Source organism: Atractosteus spatula, chromosome 8 (genome assembly GCF_055471065.1).
Source record: "Atractosteus spatula isolate fAtrSpa1 chromosome 8, fAtrSpa1.hap1, whole genome shotgun sequence".
Classification (NCBI taxonomy): domain Eukaryota; kingdom Metazoa; phylum Chordata; class Actinopteri; order Semionotiformes; family Lepisosteidae; genus Atractosteus; species Atractosteus spatula.
Window position 1 is genome coordinate 53,462,667 of NC_142713.1, and position 18,593 is coordinate 53,481,259.

General features: G+C 44.5%; 1 long non-coding RNA gene across 1 annotated transcript; it reads left to right on the top strand.

Moving 5' to 3' along the window:
• The first annotated feature begins 15,198 nt into the window (after positions 1–15,198).
• LOC148829820 (uncharacterized) lies at positions 15,199–16,604 on the top strand. Its single transcript, XR_016091474.1, has 2 exons — positions 15,199–15,566; positions 16,140–16,604. It is a non-coding gene; the product is annotated as an uncharacterized LOC148829820 (long non-coding RNA).
• Positions 16,605–18,593: the final 1,989 nt, after the last annotated feature.

An 18,593-nucleotide genomic window follows, 5' to 3' on the forward strand; every position in this document is an offset into this window, starting at 1 on the left:
TGCTGGGTTCAACAGCCATGCCATTCAGTTTTTTACAAGCTCAACAATCAAAACACCCCATTCGGCTTGTTACCTCACTTAAACTGGCTCACAGGACACAGGCCCAATTACTTAGGAAAAGACGGGAGAGAGTTTAATGAGGTGAACAGGTCACTAATCTCCCTGGAGATCATCATTTCCTACATTCTGAAAGTGGTTGCAAATGAGAGGGAGGCCACTTAGCCCATCTAAAGTGTATGAGTCGCACTCTGGGAGTGGTGCGTGATTCTAGCACAGCTGAATCATAAAAGACGCCTTCCATTTCCAGAGTTTCCCCTTGTGCAACGCAACGATGTGCTGGGTTACCCCAGTACTGAGATCATCTGGTGGTGCTGGTGTCCTTAAAAAAGTGCTCATGGAGGAACACTGCCAGCAGAATGTGTCCCCAACTCAAGACTGTGGCTGGGCTTTAATTCAACAACAACCACCTCGCTGGATTGGAATATTTGCTTTTTTTTCTCTACGTTCTTTTTTACTCATATAACACAACAGTTAAAAGGCCACCACCAGCATGTTTAAGAAACGGAACTGGTCGGACAATCCAGATTAAGTTTCCTCACGTGATAAGCCAGTAAAGTTATAAAGCACCTTCCGCGATGCTAATTCACCAGGTTTTTACTGGGTACCATTTTTGGGAAAACCCTTTAAAATTCCGGGTCACACCTCTGAGGCATTGTGTGGACAGGATGAACAGAACACACACACACACACAGCACTGCAGTAGACAAAAAAACAAAAAAAATGCCTTAGGGAAAAACGCAATACAATATACCGAGCATCAAAGAAACGTATTTATACTAATGTTCATAAATACTTATTTTTTTTACTGCAATGTTTTTTATCAGGAAAAGATAATATTGTAGAGCAAGTACACTGGCAATATACTGAAAAGACCTGATGTATATACATTCGTTATCCTTAATAACATTCGTCATCAGCGGGTCCGATCAACGGGTCATCTCCTATGGAAGTCTCAGGGTAGATGCATGTGTGGCCACTGTTGTCCAGTGCCATGAAAATTAGATATTGATCAAGTCTGTGCCTGTTCAATGGTCTCAGAGCCCTGGGTGCCACTTGTCCTCACAGGTCCTCTCACAAATGTCCGCTGGGGCTCAGTCACAGAGAGCGGGGGTATCCCCCAGGGTAAATGTGCTACACGAGCAGCACGAGGCCGGGCGCAGTCCTGCTGGAAAGTGGCCCACAGTCCAAGTGAGTGACCTCATCCAGCTTCTCCTGGAAAGAAGTCTCGGTCTTGGCTCAGTGGCTGAGCTCGTCCGTTCTCCCAGTACTCTTTGTGTGAATAAGTGCTTGCCAGATGCAGGTCTGAATGCTCCACCCAGCAGTTTCCACTTGCGTCTTCTTGTCAGACTGTGGATCCTGAAGGGTTGACTTTGTCCGTGTCCTGAAGATTTTGAATTCTGCCACTTTTTCCTCTCTAAGCCCTGGTGGCGTAGCAACGGCAGTGACTAGAACCCAGCGTTCGATGGTTTGGAAGAATTGGTAAGAAGCAAGTGCAAATAATGAGAGAGTGAGTACTACATCTTTCATTAACTGTCACAGCTAATAGAACAAGCTCTCCTACTTCCACAATGCCTTAGCCCATCCTCTACTACAAAAGGAACACCTGTGATGAGTCTTTTTTCTAAACAAGCAGTTTCTAGTGGCAAGCATCAGATTCTTCATGGGCATCTGCTTGTTCTGGTGACTCAGTGCCACTGTGCTTTTGAAAGGCCCAGGCTTGGCGCTACGTAGGAAAATGAAGAGCTTATGGATGAAGCTGGAAGAGCAGAACATGCAAAGGAGGTAAGAGTCAATATACTCCCAAACGTACAAGTCATGTATGAAGCCGGACTGCGTGCAATTAGAGCGTATCGTCTGAAAGAAATAGGCATTTGGACACAGAATGGAAAGTTTCAGTGCATGTAATGAAAATGAAAATTCAAGACCCAGCTAGCGGGATTCTGCCTCAACCAGGCTTTTCGGGGGATCACACAAAGCCTGTGTCCGCTGGTTTTTGTTTCAGCCGACCTCTACATTGATCAGTGCTAAGTGATGCTTATTCAGACCTCTGGTTTCTCTGATTCTGCACTCTGTTCTGGGTTTTCCAATCGACCTCACTGGAAGCATTTTGTTTCAGACAACGTCAGTATACTGTAGTTACAGTAACTTCAAACAGCATCAAAAATGCTTGCCCCTACATCTCACTAAACAGCTGGTCATAAGCGATCAAGTGATCAACGAACCGACACGGATGGGAAGGTCAAACTTCCACAGTGAGCGTTTCTCCTTTGTAAGAGGTCCAATTAGGAAAATTATAGGCAACACTGTAAATGCAGAGAAACTGCCTCATGATTTGCTTCCTCACATTATCTAGATGATCAAATGAGTCAACATAAGCACCAGGTGTGTGTCCAGTCTTAAATTACTTGTGCTGACCCTACAGGTTTTTGTAATGTTTTAAATTATGTTCTTTTAACCGTCTAGCCAAATATATTCTTTGATATTTTAAATTGTGTAATTTATTTATTTCGCATTTTACACAGTGCTTGCTAAACCTCCTATTTTGGTATCATCTGAGTTAAATTAAGAAAAAGCAGTGATCCTAGAGCACTGAGGTAGTGTATACCATTACTTACGTCACAATTGAAGCATTAATCCCTTATTTATATTCTTTACTTTCTGTCCATTAAAAAAATTCTCAATCCAAGCATTTACATTATGCAGTCTCTGCTTTACTTATCTGCTTTACTTTACTTATTATCAACAGGCACCACCAATGAGAATGACACAGTATCAGACAAGTCTCCAAGAGACTCAGTCTTTTAGCTGGTAATTTGCAACATTGGCTTGAGCAGAATCCTGTAGAGACAGGTGTCCCCCAAGACTGGTTGGAGGCTTTATTGTTGGGGTCCCTGTGGGTGAGATATTCCTCCAGGATCCTGTCAACAGCAGGATGTTCTAAAGAAGAGATGATTCTGAAAAAGGCAGGTGGAGTTGGCTTCAGTTCCATTCAACTGGGACAAGGGGCACTGGTATACCCCATCAGACCACCAGAACAGCTATACCTCGGAGTTTTACGTTGTCGACTGTGGAATAAAGGAAATGTCATTTTGCAGAGCAGTAGGAGATGATACAACTGTTCAACTGATGCCAAATACGATTCAACTTCTTGTTTTTTGTCTGGAGTTCTCAGTCTTAGGCCAGGAGACTGACCTCCTCACCTCCACGAGTCGTTTGTAGCTAGTCAAGTCTGTTTTTAAGTAGTACTTAGTGACCGTGACAGCCTGCACTTGTTGCTAGGCAACTCGGCGAAAAAACAAATGACGTCTGTCCCAGTTCACGTTTACTGCAAAATCTGCTGAGGCACTAGAAACCCCGATAATTTCTGACAGCTCTTATCTGTCAATACCTGTGAGAAAATAAACACACACTGAGCCACTCAGTGGTTCTTGGGTCGAAAAATGTAAGTGACTTCACCCAGATTAAAATAGTGACTTTTGCTTTATAGTGTGAGGTTGTGTTGATGAATGAGTTCAGCAGTTCTAACTCTGATTCTTTCATATTTTATGACTCTATTACTGGAAATAAAATGTCAAGTTGCTCTTAATTCTAGAAGACAGGAACAACACCAATTTAAGCAAGGCAAGAATAATAGGTTTCAAATTGTTGTTTTTTTTAAACTGGATTTATGCATCTTAACTTAATTAATTTAATGTAGGCTTATAGAGTTCAACAGGCCCATACTGATCTTTTCTATAAACCCCCTGAAAACCTTAGACACTGGAAACGGATTTCAGACCCTGCTTTGAGATCTAGCCTATTTCTTTCTGAAAGTAAGCGTGCCTTCGGCTGGAGGAGAGGAAGAGGGGAGTAACACTGAGAACAGTACCCTTTCCATAAGGAAACAAATGCAAAGACCTTGGGAACAAACTGGAGAGCAGGAACAAAGAGTGTTTTCCTCAGGGCTCCTGCCCACTCTGTGCAAAGGAGTACAACCGCAGGCAAATGTGAGCCAGTCAGAGTCGCACATGACTGAGCCCATGATGTGCAGGAGAAGGATTCAGCTCTAGAAAGCACAGCTTTCTTTGATAAAGGTTACCTGCATGGGCACTGTGGATTACACCTGAAAGAGATACACGCCAGCAGGCTTGGGCGCTGGGATCTACAGACAAATTCATACACCTTTACCCTCCAGTAGGAAGGGGCAGGAAATCCAAAGACATTCTGCAGAGGAGATCCACAGGCGATAGTGACAAAGATACAATCCAAGGGGAAAAAACGGATCAGGTAATTATTTCTGATTAAGTGCCAGGAGTGTCAGACCCAAAATGCCAGCAAAACAGGCTGTTGCATGAGCAGCTGATTGTGATGTAAATGGAATTAAAGAAACAAGGCAAACAGAATGATGATGAAGAATACAGAGACAATGCGTGCACAGCAATCTGGAGAGATAAGAAAGGCGCGTACTGCAGGTGTAGCACTATCCATTCAAACACAGGACCTTAACCTAGATGAATTCAGGGTCTCAGAATTGATGCTAGACTTACAAAAATCTTCAGAGGACACTGTGTTAGGATTCTGCTGCTGACCACCTTATTCTGATATCATATCAAATATATGTATGACATATATTTAATGCAGAATGTATGTCTAAAGGAAGAAGTGGTTATTGTGGGGGGTTATTTTACTGTCGTTGAATGGGAAAAAAAACTCTAGGGACACACCAGCTGAAACTAAAAATGACAGACATGGCTAACAACTGCTCTCAAATTCAGCGTGTCCAAACACCTACAAGAAGAAATCGTTCAGAGGTCGTTATAAAGCAATCATCATAGGGTGAAGAAGACAGGTGAGAGACCCAACAGGAAACTATGATCACTATGATACATGCAATGAATATTTGTAATATTCTTTGGAACTGGAGAGACAGAATCCAAAACAGAGGTATACAATTTCAGGAAGGCAGAATAGGAAGGAATAAGACCGTTTAAGAGCAGTAGAATGGGACAGGGTAGATATGGAGTTGGTGGAGACTGGAAGGACTCAGCTTAAGCCTAAAACAGGCCAATCGAATCAAAAGCTACAAAACAGTGGCAGAAAAGATTTAATCCAGTAAAATGGGGGAAACCAACTCCATAGAAAAATAAAAACTGACTATCCAGTGAAAAGTGAGGGAACAGTAAATTGCAAAGGTTTAGTTTTGAAAAAGTGTGGTAGAAAAGCCCAGAAGAGGAGAAGAATACTATAGTAAATCTATAATAATAGGAAACGATCGCACAATGAAAAGCAAGTGGCTAGCATTGCAAGGTGAGGGTGATGATGTCTTGGAAATCCAGATTATGTTATATCCTAGACTGACAAACATTTGGAGCATCTGGGAATAAGGCTAGCTCCGTCACCAAAAGTTCTAAAGAAGGTAGTTCTTTTAAGTGTAGAAATTAAGTGTAGAATACTGACATCCATTTCAAATAAATTGAACAGATATTTACCATTACAGTCAGTAATGATCCCAAAGGTGAACGTGTGTTTTCTTTGCTTCTGCCTGTCCACAGTTTAGTAGTGCTTTCATAAACAGGAAACAAACGTAAATGACAAAGGTTTACTTACAATTATTAGAAAACCAAACACAGAATACAGTACTCTCAAACCGGGATCTACAAAGATGGCAAGTCTGTGAGTCCAGGCCTTCTACAGTCTGATGCTGTCCGCACTGGTCCACCTCAATACTGGGCCACAATTAACACAAACAGACTGAAGCACAGCCGCTAAGGGAGGTCATGTGGTTTCTACATGTCCACAGGACAGTCTGCTCTGCAAAAGAATGAGTATAGAGCACAAACCAGGCGCAGGTAGTTGCTGAAACACACCGCATAATTCAAAATGATCTAATCGTTCTGGGTCCACCTCCCAACGAGAGGGGTTGACCTTCCAAATAAAAAGGATAGCACACTTTTGTTTATGTAAGATGTTTATGTAGTTGAACTCGAGTCATTTCTAAACTGAACGTGCGCTAATGTTTAGCAATTTCATGGCAACTGGGAAAGGAAGACCGCTGGTGGTAGAAAAGGCGGAAGTCATGTGCTCATAGACAAGCAACTTCAGTGCTTTTACTCTCAGCCAGACTTTCAAATGTCATTTATTTTAAAATCTCATTTGGAACATTAATAACATTTTTTTTCCTTATTTAGGATTTTAGCGGATTATTATTTTGAGACAGTAGAGAAACACCTGGCAGATGAGTGCAAGAGAGTGAAGGGGGGCCACCATTGTGGCTCAAACCTGGGCCATGGTGTGGCCTTGAGCCAAGATGGCTACCGAGTATTGAGTGTGTGGAAGCAGGTGTATGAGCCAGAGCAGACACACCTGAGGTCAGCAGTGGTTGAGGGGAAGAGAACCATTGGGACCGATTTCTGTTGAAAAACAAAGAGGCGTATAGCGCAGTCACCTCGAGAAAGAGAAGCAATCCCCCCCATACAATATGGGATGATCCTACCCTGAACCAACACTAACAGAGGAAAGTGCCAGACTCCACCTTCACTTCCAACTAAGCAAAGCAAGACAGGATGATCCTGGAAGGGAATCGTAAGCGAGGGACCTGACTGCTGTTGTGTCAAGGGCCCAGTGTGTGGCACGGACAGGCATCTCTCAGTAGGCTCAGCGGGGAGGGAGATGGAGTGGGGGCGCTGTAGAGCCCTGTGGAAGGCTCTATAGATTCTTCCTACAGCAGAGTGGGCTGGCAAACCTGCACTCGGAGGGTAGAAATGAGAGAGTGACAAGGATAAGAGCTGTGAGAGAGAAGAGAGTAGGGGCAGATCTAGAGAAGGAAGAGATCTGCTCGGTCTTCCCCTGAAAGGGACTGAAAAAAGACCTATGTCCCCAGGGGGGGGGGGGGGGGGGGAGACTGTATAGTCTCAGCAGAGAGTCACAACATAGCATCAGGCTACTAAAGCAGAAAGGTCTTGGAACAATGCTAGTCAGGGTCACAAAGGCATTTAATGTGGACAAGTGCAGAGTGGTAGACACAGGCACCAGGAATACAGGAATTGGGAACACTGAGCTTTAAGAAGCTGTTGGGCTCTATCTCCACATTTCCATCTTGTAAACAATGAGGGAAATGAAAAGGGGGATTTTGTTATTAGGCGTAGTCAAAAGCATAGAATATAAATTAAAACAATCCTATATTAGGATAGTATAATGCAAAAACAAGACGTCATTAGCAGCTTAGGATACAAAAAATATACTGCTGAGAGAGTCTGGCACAATGGTGTAGTGGAATCAGTCCAGATGGAATAGGACAGCCTAAAAGACATTTTTTGCCTTGAACTGAGAAAATTACTGACTAAATATTCAAAATCCTCAAGAGCAAAAATTCAGCCTAGGGGATTTCTTCCAACCCAGGAGTAAAACACAAGCCAGAGAACACAAGAGGAAACTATACTACCTGGAAGTGCATTTAGAGCTGAAAGCTGGAGGCACTGCTTTACGCAAAGTGTGGTGGGAGAATGGAACAAGCTATCCTGCAGTGTTGTCAATACTCATACCCTGTCTTCTGTCGAGATATAACCAGATCACTTAACTACTAGAAAATGAGCTTGATAGATGAAATGGCCTCTTCTGCTTTGTCACCTTGAAGCCTTTCCTGATATTCTAGTTTACTTTTAAAACCTATGGGGTGTTTCATTTCTTTGTAAAATAAGACGTAATATCTTACCTCTTTAAAAGGCTTGCAAATCTAATGCTCTTCAGATCTATAGAGATGTTTATGACACCTAACATGCATATTTGTTAGACCATTTTTTGCATATGCACTGCACCCTGAACTACCTTAACAGGGAGCTTTTGAACGCAAAATTCTACATTAAAAAGAGCTTTACTACTTCAAATCTAGGAAGACATTTACTTCTTCATAATTTTGCTCTGTAATACCAGAATCTGTATTTCACTCTCTGTTGAGTTTCAGATGCTCTGCCAGATTGTTTCACTCTCTTTCTACTCTCTTGTCAAACTGGACAAGAACAGAGCAGAACATCACAGGACAAACTCATTCACCCAGCCTGGCGTATTAGTTCAGCAGCTCATTGGTCCAAAAAACCTTAATAGATCCCAGGGAATCAATGTGACTACACTGTGATTCTGTGGTTGTATTGCAAAGCAGCTCTTGAAATAAAGCCTGCTGTTTTCAAAATCTAGTTCTATGTTTTTGGTAACTTGAAGTACGTGTTTCTGTGACATGTTTCTGGAAAATGCATGCCCTCTCACCCCTGTCAATTCTTCTTTGCAGCAACCATGCAACCCCCAGAGCTGCCTTCCCTGCTCCCAGGTAGGTGAGCTTATAGGGGTCTCTGCAGAAAGAGCTCACACATGCTCTGTGTCCCACGAGGTTCTGGATCATTTCCCATTTTCCTAAGAGGATTGCTGTGGCAGACACCACACTTAGCTGGGGCAGTCCCAAGATCTCTGCATATAAAAGCTGACAACGACATTCACAGGTCTGACACAGAAAGAGACTTCCAGAGAAACAATATGCTACCTTAGCATCATGACCTAACCTGCTATGCCTATCTTTCCGAAACGTTGTGTTTCCTTTCTTCTCTTTTCAGCATGGAATAAACCTTTACTTGTTCCTTTGCAGCCTACGCATACTGACGCAGCTATTCACCTGAACTACTATGCTCTAACCTAACCCATGTGAGAATGTGTATATCAACCCTTCAAAAATAATCTAATTAAGCAATTACCACCCAATGAGCCTATTTACAATCATTAGAGTCCTTTGGCGGCCTCTAGTGGCACATCAGCTACTACTGCAGGCCATTCATAAACCATCCTGCCCCTGTTGCCTTTAGTTCAGGTAATGATGTGTGGGAATGACCTATACTTTCCAACAATTCACCTACTTTTCAGTAAACCTGAGATCTGGGGATTGTTCTGGCTGAAGAAGGTGATGGAAGTCATTTTCACAAGCCAAATGCACATTACCTGCCCCTGACAAAGTCAATGTGACAGGAGAATTGATGGATGGATGAGTGAGTACAAAAGCATGCTGTGGTGAGGATGACAGTTGTGGAGATGGTTTTCTTCCAAACTGCTCTGTTGTATCACCGGGAAGCCATAGCACAACACTGGAAAAAGTCGAAAATGAAGAGACAGTATTAGGTTTTCAATGATTTATACAGCACAAGTACTGATGCCATTTCTTTTCTCTCCCCAAACAGCCTTCCTGTTAATGCTGGCAGGAATACTTGTGGTCTCTGGTGAGTTGTTCGTGAAGTTTTCCTTCTTCTTTCTCCTGTATTGCACAGAGGGTCCCAGGGAGGTGTGTGTTAAACAGGACATTTCAAAGCCTAAGCAGCACAGCACAATCTCACATTCTACAGTGATCTCTGACGAGCTAACGCAGGCTCAGGGTTTCTTGCCAGATGTCTATGTGCTGTTGGCAGTGAACCTCCAGCCTAGAACAGATGTGATGTTTGAAGTTACCATTGAAACAACAAGAGATTAGACGCAAGACAATATCTTTCACTGTGACCGGCTTAGTGAGAAAGTACTAGTGTTCCCAAATGCCTCAACCCGCTTCTCAGAGACAGGAGACTGGTTTCCTTTTCTCTGTCCCTTTGAATTAGCAGCGTACTTTCAATACAGAATATGTGCTGCAGGAGTGGGCTGAAACCCTAGTGGCTCGTCTGCACATTCTGGTCCCCATCCAGTGTCATAAAGAACAGACCCGTGGGCCAGCAGCAGTTACCAGTGTCGTGGGCAGTCATGTGTTTTCGCATAATCTAACAGATTAGATCATCTGACAGACAAGGAACACAGGCACTGTACTGCAGAGGACTTGCTGTGCAGAGATGGGACCCCCCCCCCTGCAGGGAAATGGAGGCAGGAGGCAGAATCCATAGATCCAGAGCTCTTGGGGAGATGGAGGCCTGCTGGGAACATCTGGGGTGAAGACCTGTACAGAGACCCTCGACTCATGAAATCATATCTGTAGGGCCCCCGCCAGTGCAACTGCAGCAGGGCGAAGGTCTCCCCCAGGCCCCAGTCCAAGTGGTTTAGAACCCCTTATATAGCAAAAAGTTTATATTTAAACCCATATTAACTCCCCTTTAAGTTGTCAGAACATGCCACCCACTTTTTGGTGGGTGTGAGCTATTTCATTGTTTGCAATTCAACATAGCAGTCCATTACTTTTATTATAACTACAAGTGCAAGGCATTAGCTGGAACCTGAGGAACGGTGGCCCATCAGTTGCAGTCTTACAGCTCGTGGGTCATAGACTCAATACTGGGGTGGTATACTGTGCCTTTTGTGTGGAGTTTGCATGTCCTCCCCAGGCCCCAGTCTGAGTGTTTTAGTACTCCTCATGTATCAAATAGTTCATATTTATTTAAACCTATGTGGGAAAATTCACAAGCATTGTTCTCCAATAAATCAATTAACACGTTATCACCCGGTGTGTCTCCTTACAGAGGCCCTTTGGCAGCCCCTAGTGGTTGGTCACCTGTCATTACACTCCTTTCTCAGGCTTTTTGGAGTCCATTTTGGAGCCACTTCAACCTCCCTTGTCACTCATCCATCATCTTAGACAGCATTTCAGATATCCAAAAGGAAAAACATCAACGAAGGGGACCCACTTTATTAACGATGCTGTATATGTACCCCATAGTATATTGATTTAATATTAACTCCTTGCATTTATAAAGTACTTTTCATGCACGAGGACCTCAAAGTGCTTCACAGTTCTTCCACCTCTAGAGTGCAGTAGACAGCTGGATGACCACACGCCAGCAGCTCCACAACAGCAGACCAGGTGGCGAAGTGAGATATTGCTTCTTCAATTGAAAAAAGGGGGAACTTTAGGTAGGCCGGTGTAGACCCAGTGTGTGGCACGGACAGGCATCTCTCAGTAGGCTCAGCGGGGAGGGAGATGGAGTGGGGGCGCTGTAGAGCCCTGTGGAAGGCTCTATAGATTCTTCCTACAGCAGAGTGGGCTGGCAAACCTGCACTCGGAGGGTAGAAATGAGAGAGTGACAAGGATAAGAGCTGTGAGAGAGAAGAGAGTAGGGGCAGATCTAGAGAAGGAAGAGATCTACTCGGTCTTCCCCTGAAAGGCACTGAAAAAAGACCTATGTCCCCAGGAGTGCACTAGACAGCTGGATGACCACACGCCAGCAGCTCCACAACAGCAAACCAGGTGGAGAAGTGAGACATTGCTTCTTCAATTGAAAAAAGGGGGAACTTTAGGTAGGCCAAGTGTACCGGTCCAGACTGGAGCTTAGTCAGGGCACCAGGGTAAACACCCCTTCTCTAATGAGCACTGCTGTGAGGAGCTTTGGTGGCCAATTAGTCGGGACCTCAGGTGTGTGTGTCACCTGAAGGTTGGCACCGTTCACTGCACAGTGTCCCTGTTCACCATGATGAAGCACTGCCTTGGCAATTCTGGTCCAGAGGGTAGAGTGCCCACTACTGCCCCACCAACACCCACCTGTGTTTGATCAGAGGTCTTTTACACTTACACATTGGGAAAGCAAAAAAAAACAAACTGGTGTTTCTAAACTCAGAAAAAGAAAAAATATACATTAACACTTGCTCCTAACACGTTCAAGGGAACTATTCAAAAACACATGCCTTGGTTATGACTAGATATATCTCGTCATATATTTGTGACTGGATAGTCATATTTTTTTTATTGTACTCAAATAAAGTACCCTTTTTTAATTTAATTTAGCCTACTTCCTGCTATTCTGAAATTTCCTCTGCAATTTTTACAATCATTTCTGAGCATTTTTGAACTTCAATTTTCGGTTCAGTCAAGTTAAGATGCGAGTTAAGATTTTGTGTGGTAGCAGCTGTCTGACCGGTCCCAAATTTCCTGTTGCATAAGCCTCCCAGGAAAATCTATGATTTAACATCCATCATCTCTTCCAGAGTCTAAAGAACAGAACTACACGAGTGTAATATGTGAAGGTTTTACTGACTACATCGCTTGTGGTAAGTCTTACACTTTCCAAACTGCCCTTTCATTACACAGTGGGGTGGCATTGTCTAAAAAAGAAACTTTCAAACCCCTCTTTAAAATCTTATATTTTTCCCACCGTAGCATTTTTTTAAAATTTTACCATAAAAAATGTTAGAAAAATCCTAAAGGAGCCAGATTCCATGTGGATTCTGTCAGTCGTCATAGGACACATCTTGGATACCGATCTCATCTTACTTCCCATTTGCTGTCCAAGCGGCCTGTGATTCCTCTCATCCAAACTTCAGCTCCCCAGTCTACAGCTTAGTCTTCCACCTCATTTCCACACAGGTTCAGCTTTTCCACACAGGTTCAGATTCCAATTTACAGGCTATTTCTGTGCGAAAATACCTTGTTCACGAGGAATGACAGCAGCCGAAAGCTTGGGAGAAATTAGTATCGTTTATTGGGATGTAGAGATTTGGCGTAACCCGCGTGGCTGAGGGCCAACCTCCCGGCCGTTGGACGGGGAGGATAGGACGCCCATGCGACCAATTGGGTAGCTGCAAAGGTGGAGAGGGGGTGGAGGAGGGATGCAGAAAACGAACGAGGAAGAGGAGAGGGTGACGTTTGATATTTATGGAGACCGGTTGCTTACGTCAGGATTAGTGAGAATTGCAGCAGCTGTGTCGAATGAGCGCGGCTGCCTTCATGCCTCCCGAACTTTCATTAAAAACTCCATTAAGTTTCATGTGGCTGCGGACACAGCAATGTGTACTTCGCCCCATTCGAATTCCTACAGTCTGTCAGAGTCTTGTCACTGCTTCTCTGTTTCCAAACCGCTGTCTCTGGCAGAGAAGGGTGTCGTTAAGATCTACAAGGCCAACTACGGGCGCACCAGTTCCTCTGTCTGCAGTCAAAATCAAGTTGCTTCAGTGCTGGCCAAGACCGATTGTCTCTCCAACCAATTCACCTATGTCAATTGGAGGTAACATACGCCTTTATAAACACACTGGATACCGTTTCGCTATCAACAGTTACGAAGACGCAAATGGGCAGCTTTCTGACCCTTTCTAATCACGTGTGGGTTCCCAGGAGCTTCCCTGAGCAACAGGTGTCACCTACACATGCAGGAGAGCCAAGGATGTCCTCACCTGCAGCCTAGGAATCTGCCATGTTACAGTAGTTGATCCCTCAGACTGACTCCCATTCAGTCTTCACCCCCCCCCCCCCAGTAAGAAGAGCTCAACTGAACAGACGCTACACGTTGTGCGCAACAAAATACATAAATAAGTCATTTAAATAAGAGTTAAAAAAAACATTTGATAAAATTCTCCCCAGTAGCCCTATGGATCCTGGCCATTAATTCCAGCCAGAGCTTGTTCGCCATTAGTTTTAACTGGACCACAAAATTTCAGGTCTTAATTACATTTGATTTGAATAGAGGAAATAATACAAAACAGGCCAGACCTACACTACCATGCCGTTATAAAGGAAGGGAAAACTTCTGTCACCTCTCTGTGGTAAAATACTGTTCAATACAGTACTACCAGAGCCCTTTCCCCAGGCTGCAAGCACCTGTCCTTGGACACATTAATTTATGATGATGATGATGATGATGATTATTATTATTATTATTATTATTATAATACACTCATGTAGTAAGACTGAAGAACAGGGCTCTGCAGCTGTATGACACCAGCAAACCTGACACTGTCCCTGTTGTCTATCGTAGTTGTGGGAACAAAATCAACTGCACGGTGACAGTCAAGAGCTTTGCTGACCCCTGCAGTGGCACCTACAAATACCTGGAGACGTCCTACGCCTGCGTATATGACTGTGAGTACACACAGGAGACACAGGAGCTGCCCCACTGGCCCAGCTGCCCCAGTCCACTGAGAGATAGACTCGTGGGACACGAGCACAATCCAAACTTTAAGGATCCCTGTGTCATCTCTGGGCACCTGAAACCTGCGCTGCGACTCCCAGAATGCAAACAGGAAGTGTGTGGATGCGGAGGGCGGAGGGACGAGACATCGGGCTGGCCGGGACAGGCGGGCTCCAGATGGGGTTTCCCCCTCTGGGATGGAGAAAGGCTCTCCACAGATTTCAGCTCCGCACACATCTCCTGGAGCTTGTCTCCCAGATTTCCCTCCCTGCCCTTCTCTTCGCCCTCCTCTCCCTCCCTCGCCCCTGAAGAAGGCTCAGCAGCGCCTCTGCTTTCTTTCCGCACTACCCCGCGAACGTGGGCAACCTCCGAACCTCCGCACCTCTCTGCTCTTGCAGAATCATGCATCAAGTGTGCGTCAATATTTCCCTTTTCTTCCAGGAACATCTGAGGCCTGGATACGCCCCATGAAACACACCAACACACTCGTTCAGTATTATAACATTGCTTTGATGCAGGAATCTTGCACAACGCAGTGGGAAATCCCCTAGACTATCTCGCATGACGTGGCCGCAGCAATTAAAAAGGGGGTTATTTAAAGGCTAAATATTATCTTCCATCTTTACACCAGGGGTGTCCAGTGCTCATCCTGGAGAACCAGCGCACCAGCAAGGGTGCATTCCAGTTCTGCTCATTATGACTGAAATCAGCTTAATGGGGCTGATTTACTGACATCTCTCAGCTCTTCAAGGGCTGGTGCCTGAAAGAAAGCTGGAAAATCTGCAGATGCACCAGCCCCCCCCACCCAGGGCTCTTCTGTTGCCTCTGCTTTTAATTTGAATAGATACATGGAACAGATCTGTCAATGAACAACTGTAGTTTAACTGTTGGAAAAAGAACTACTGTAACGTTCAAGACAATATAACTAAACGTTTGATTTAACTGTATAAAATCCTCATCAGAATTAGAGATGCATTTCTGGTATATCTGGGAAGGAGCTGAACAACCTAATAAACACCTTACTGTTGCCTCAAAACAAAGTCAGTAGTCAGTAGGTCCACCAGAAATGCTTACTGCAGCAGCCTAGTTTTCCATAGAGCTCTCCTATTCCAGTATGGACCAGGCCCAGCCTTGCTTAGCTTCTGGCTTGAAGGGGGCAGCTCTGGCTCCGTAAGTAATGGCTTCTTCTACGTACATAATGCATAAGGCCAAACTGAGCAGTATATATGTGGCTGACTTGACGTTCTGCGCTCATTTTGTTATTTCTGTACCAAGACTGGCCGCTCATCCCTGCGTTTTATGCGTTCTCTGTCAGATGACCTGTATTACATCCCTGAAAAAAAGACTTGGGACGAAGCTCTGGGACTCTGTAGGAAGAATTACTCAGACCTGCTGTACATCACTCAGCCGGACGTGCTCAGACAAGTCAACACACTGTTCGGAGCAGCGTCTGGCGAGGTCTTCCCTGAGGGGGGCGTGTGGATCGGGCTGCAGCGGAGTGTGAGGCAGGGTTACCTGGACTGGCACTGGGCAAATGGCACTTCAGTCGAGTTCAATATGTGGGACAGTGGCTTTCCCACAGACCCCCTGTTCCAGCACTGCGTCAGGCTGGACTACAACAGTACAGGGCACATGGTGTGGAACGCTGCCTGCTGTGAAGAACAGCTGCCTTTCATCTGCCAGGTCAGTTTCCCTTCTCATCCTCTATGTTCCCCCTCCACCTTCCCTGGGTGATCTACTCTTCTGCAGTCTTCCTCCCTGATCTCCCACTCAGCCTCCTCCTCTACATCCTCCCTGCTCTTTTCCTAATCTCCCACTCAGCCTCTTCCTCTACACCTGCCTCCTCCCTCCCTGATCTCCCACTCAGCTTCTCCTCTACACCTGCCTCCTGATTTCCCACTCAGCCTCCTCCTCTTCATCCTCCCTCCCAGCCTGATCACTCAGCCTCCTCCTTGAGCAATGAAGTTTGTTTTTCCAAATAATCCCTACACTGCTTCACGTAGCAGATCACCTGGAACTGATCACCAAGCCTTTAGAAACGGCAGATTTAATGGTTACTTATAAAACTGGCTGGCCTGGGACTCACCAAGAGCCGAGCTGGAGATGCCTGATATGAAGTCTTATGGTAGATCTAGTACAAGCAGCCTATTGGATCTTCCCAGGAACAGAAACAGCCCTTGTTAACGCAACATGCAGAATATAGAACAGACGGCTTGGTAGGGATATCACGATGGTGCTTTGTGTTTGTTCCTTTAGGATTAAAGAACGAGACATGCTCAGCACTGCAGCTCCTCCCTCCCACTGCGAGAAACAACATTTCTAGAAAGAGGACCAGGCCTGCTGTTTTCTCACCACGGTTCGATCCACCTGTCAAACATTTGAGACAAGGGCACAGTACACAAAACTTTCCATCCTGGATGCTGTATCTGACGAAAATGTAAAATCCCTTGTAAAAGCATTTCCAACGATAGTTTCTTCATTTTGTGCTACATTTTTAGGCTTTGTCTGAAACATGGAAACATGCTGTTTCCACTTCTGTTTTCTCCTTTCAGCGATTTAATTCAGTTTTTTGGTTTGTTTTATTGTCTTTTATGAAGATTATGGTTTTGTTCTCGTACTGAATCCTAAAGCATGTTACAATATGAAAATGAGTGCATGCACACACACACACACACAAAAAAGTTGTATGAAGTTAAATTATTAAATTTCAAGTAAATGAAATTGATTTACTTCTGGAAAGTATCTCATTCATGTAGATGGCATGTAGTTAAAATCAGCAACAGATTCCCGATTCATGTACTTTTCTGTCATTTTAGTTCTGTTTTCCAGAGCTAGATTTTTCGCACGTTGTCCAAACATTTTTGTTCATGTATTTTGGGGAGAAAGGGTAGGGAATTTTCTTTTTCTCGTGGGACTGTTTGGACGAGAGCAGGATCAAGCAGGGGGAGACAGCCCTGGCCACACACCACTGTGACACAGGCGGAGGGGCTTTGTGGGTGCCGAAGTCCTCCCTGGGCTCTTCTTTAAGCAGCCCTTCGGCTGAGGTGCTGTATTCACGTGCTGTGTCGCAGCAGAAAGAAAGCTGGTGTTCATGCCTTCCAGTTAAGATGCACAGAAGAGGTGGCATCCATCCCTGAAGAAGGCTCAAACTGTATTTGGCCTGAGAGGACTGCGGGTTCGAATCCCGGGTGAGGTGCTGCTGTTGGGCCATTTATTTAGCAAGGTTTTGCATTCAGATAGCCTCAGTAAAATATCCAGCTGTATAAATGGGTACAAAGACAGTATGCCATTAGAAAAGCAGTTGGGCTAAGTGACTTTACAAATACAATAATTTAAAAAAAAGTGGTGATATTACTTTTGTCTTTCCCACTTTAAAGCCAGATCTGGCTACATCACAGGTATGTGCTGTATTGCTCCTCCTGTACCTTGCGTTTACTGTATTTCTTTTTCCAATAGGTCATTTTGTAGCATCAGACTTATTATATCACGCTTAATCAATACATAACACATTATAAGTTCACCTCTCTGCGCTGGGCCCGGGACCTGGAATGGCACGGATCCAAGCGCATGTGGTTGAAATGCACCTGGCCGGGCAGCAGATGGCGCTGTTCACTCAGTTTAGGAAATTCTAAAAACACCCAAAACGGTGATCGGGTGACCCGGAGACCCGCGACACAGGAGGAGGGAGTACCTTTCGTCAGAGACCTTAAACCAGGTCTCATTCCACACCTACGATCCCATTACGCTTTTATCGAGAGCAGAGGTGTTAACTCCAATGTCAGGTGAAATTTTCAAATTCAGTCCTACCTAAAAGTGCTGTACAGGTAGTGGGGGCTCCCCTCCACCAGTGTGCAGCCCCCACCTATAGGATGTGATGTACGCTCCCCACACACCAGCTCTCAATGGGGAGGAGACCAGTGATGAAGCCAGTTCACAGATGGGGATTATTAGGAGGCCATGACTGGTAAAGGCCAGGGGGAAATTAGCTTAATTGTATTGAAAACTCTTTCATCTCTCCAAGGTCCACCCGCCGTCTCTCCCTTGAAAAACGGAGATCAAATTCAGCGACTTACTGGCACAGCCGATGGATTACAGCGACGCCAACGCAATCACGATTAGCACAACATTAACAGCAAAAACATATTCATATTAGCACAGTCTGACTTTCCAATTACATTCATATTTTGAGATAGACTACCTTAATATTGTATTTAATATTTTAATAGGCTACCTATTATGTGTGTTGATATGTAAATATATATTCAGTCAATTGAACATTTATAAAAAAATATTTCGCCTGTTACATTTTTAAAAAGATTTCACGCTGGATGAGTCATGCAAGCTATTGAAGTAATAAAGACACTAAGAAGACAACAAGTCGCAATTTCCCCTTTCTATAAACTGTCAGTCATTTCATTAAGCGCTATCTGATGTGATTTATGCTTTAGAATTAAAACAGTTCTACGTATGCGAAGAATTATAACTAAGTAGGGGTTGCCAAGCTTCTCCCAATGAATAAAGACTGAAACCACAATCGCTCACTGGCAGACACCTGAAAATCACACAAATACAGTGAAAATTGTCTCACATACTGTATGCCCATACAAAACGCGCTGACGTGAAACGCGCAACAGCGCCTTCGACGCGCAAAATCGACAGAATACTCCCTCCCCCCCCCCTCCGTCTTCAGAGTCGATAACCTGCTCCCTC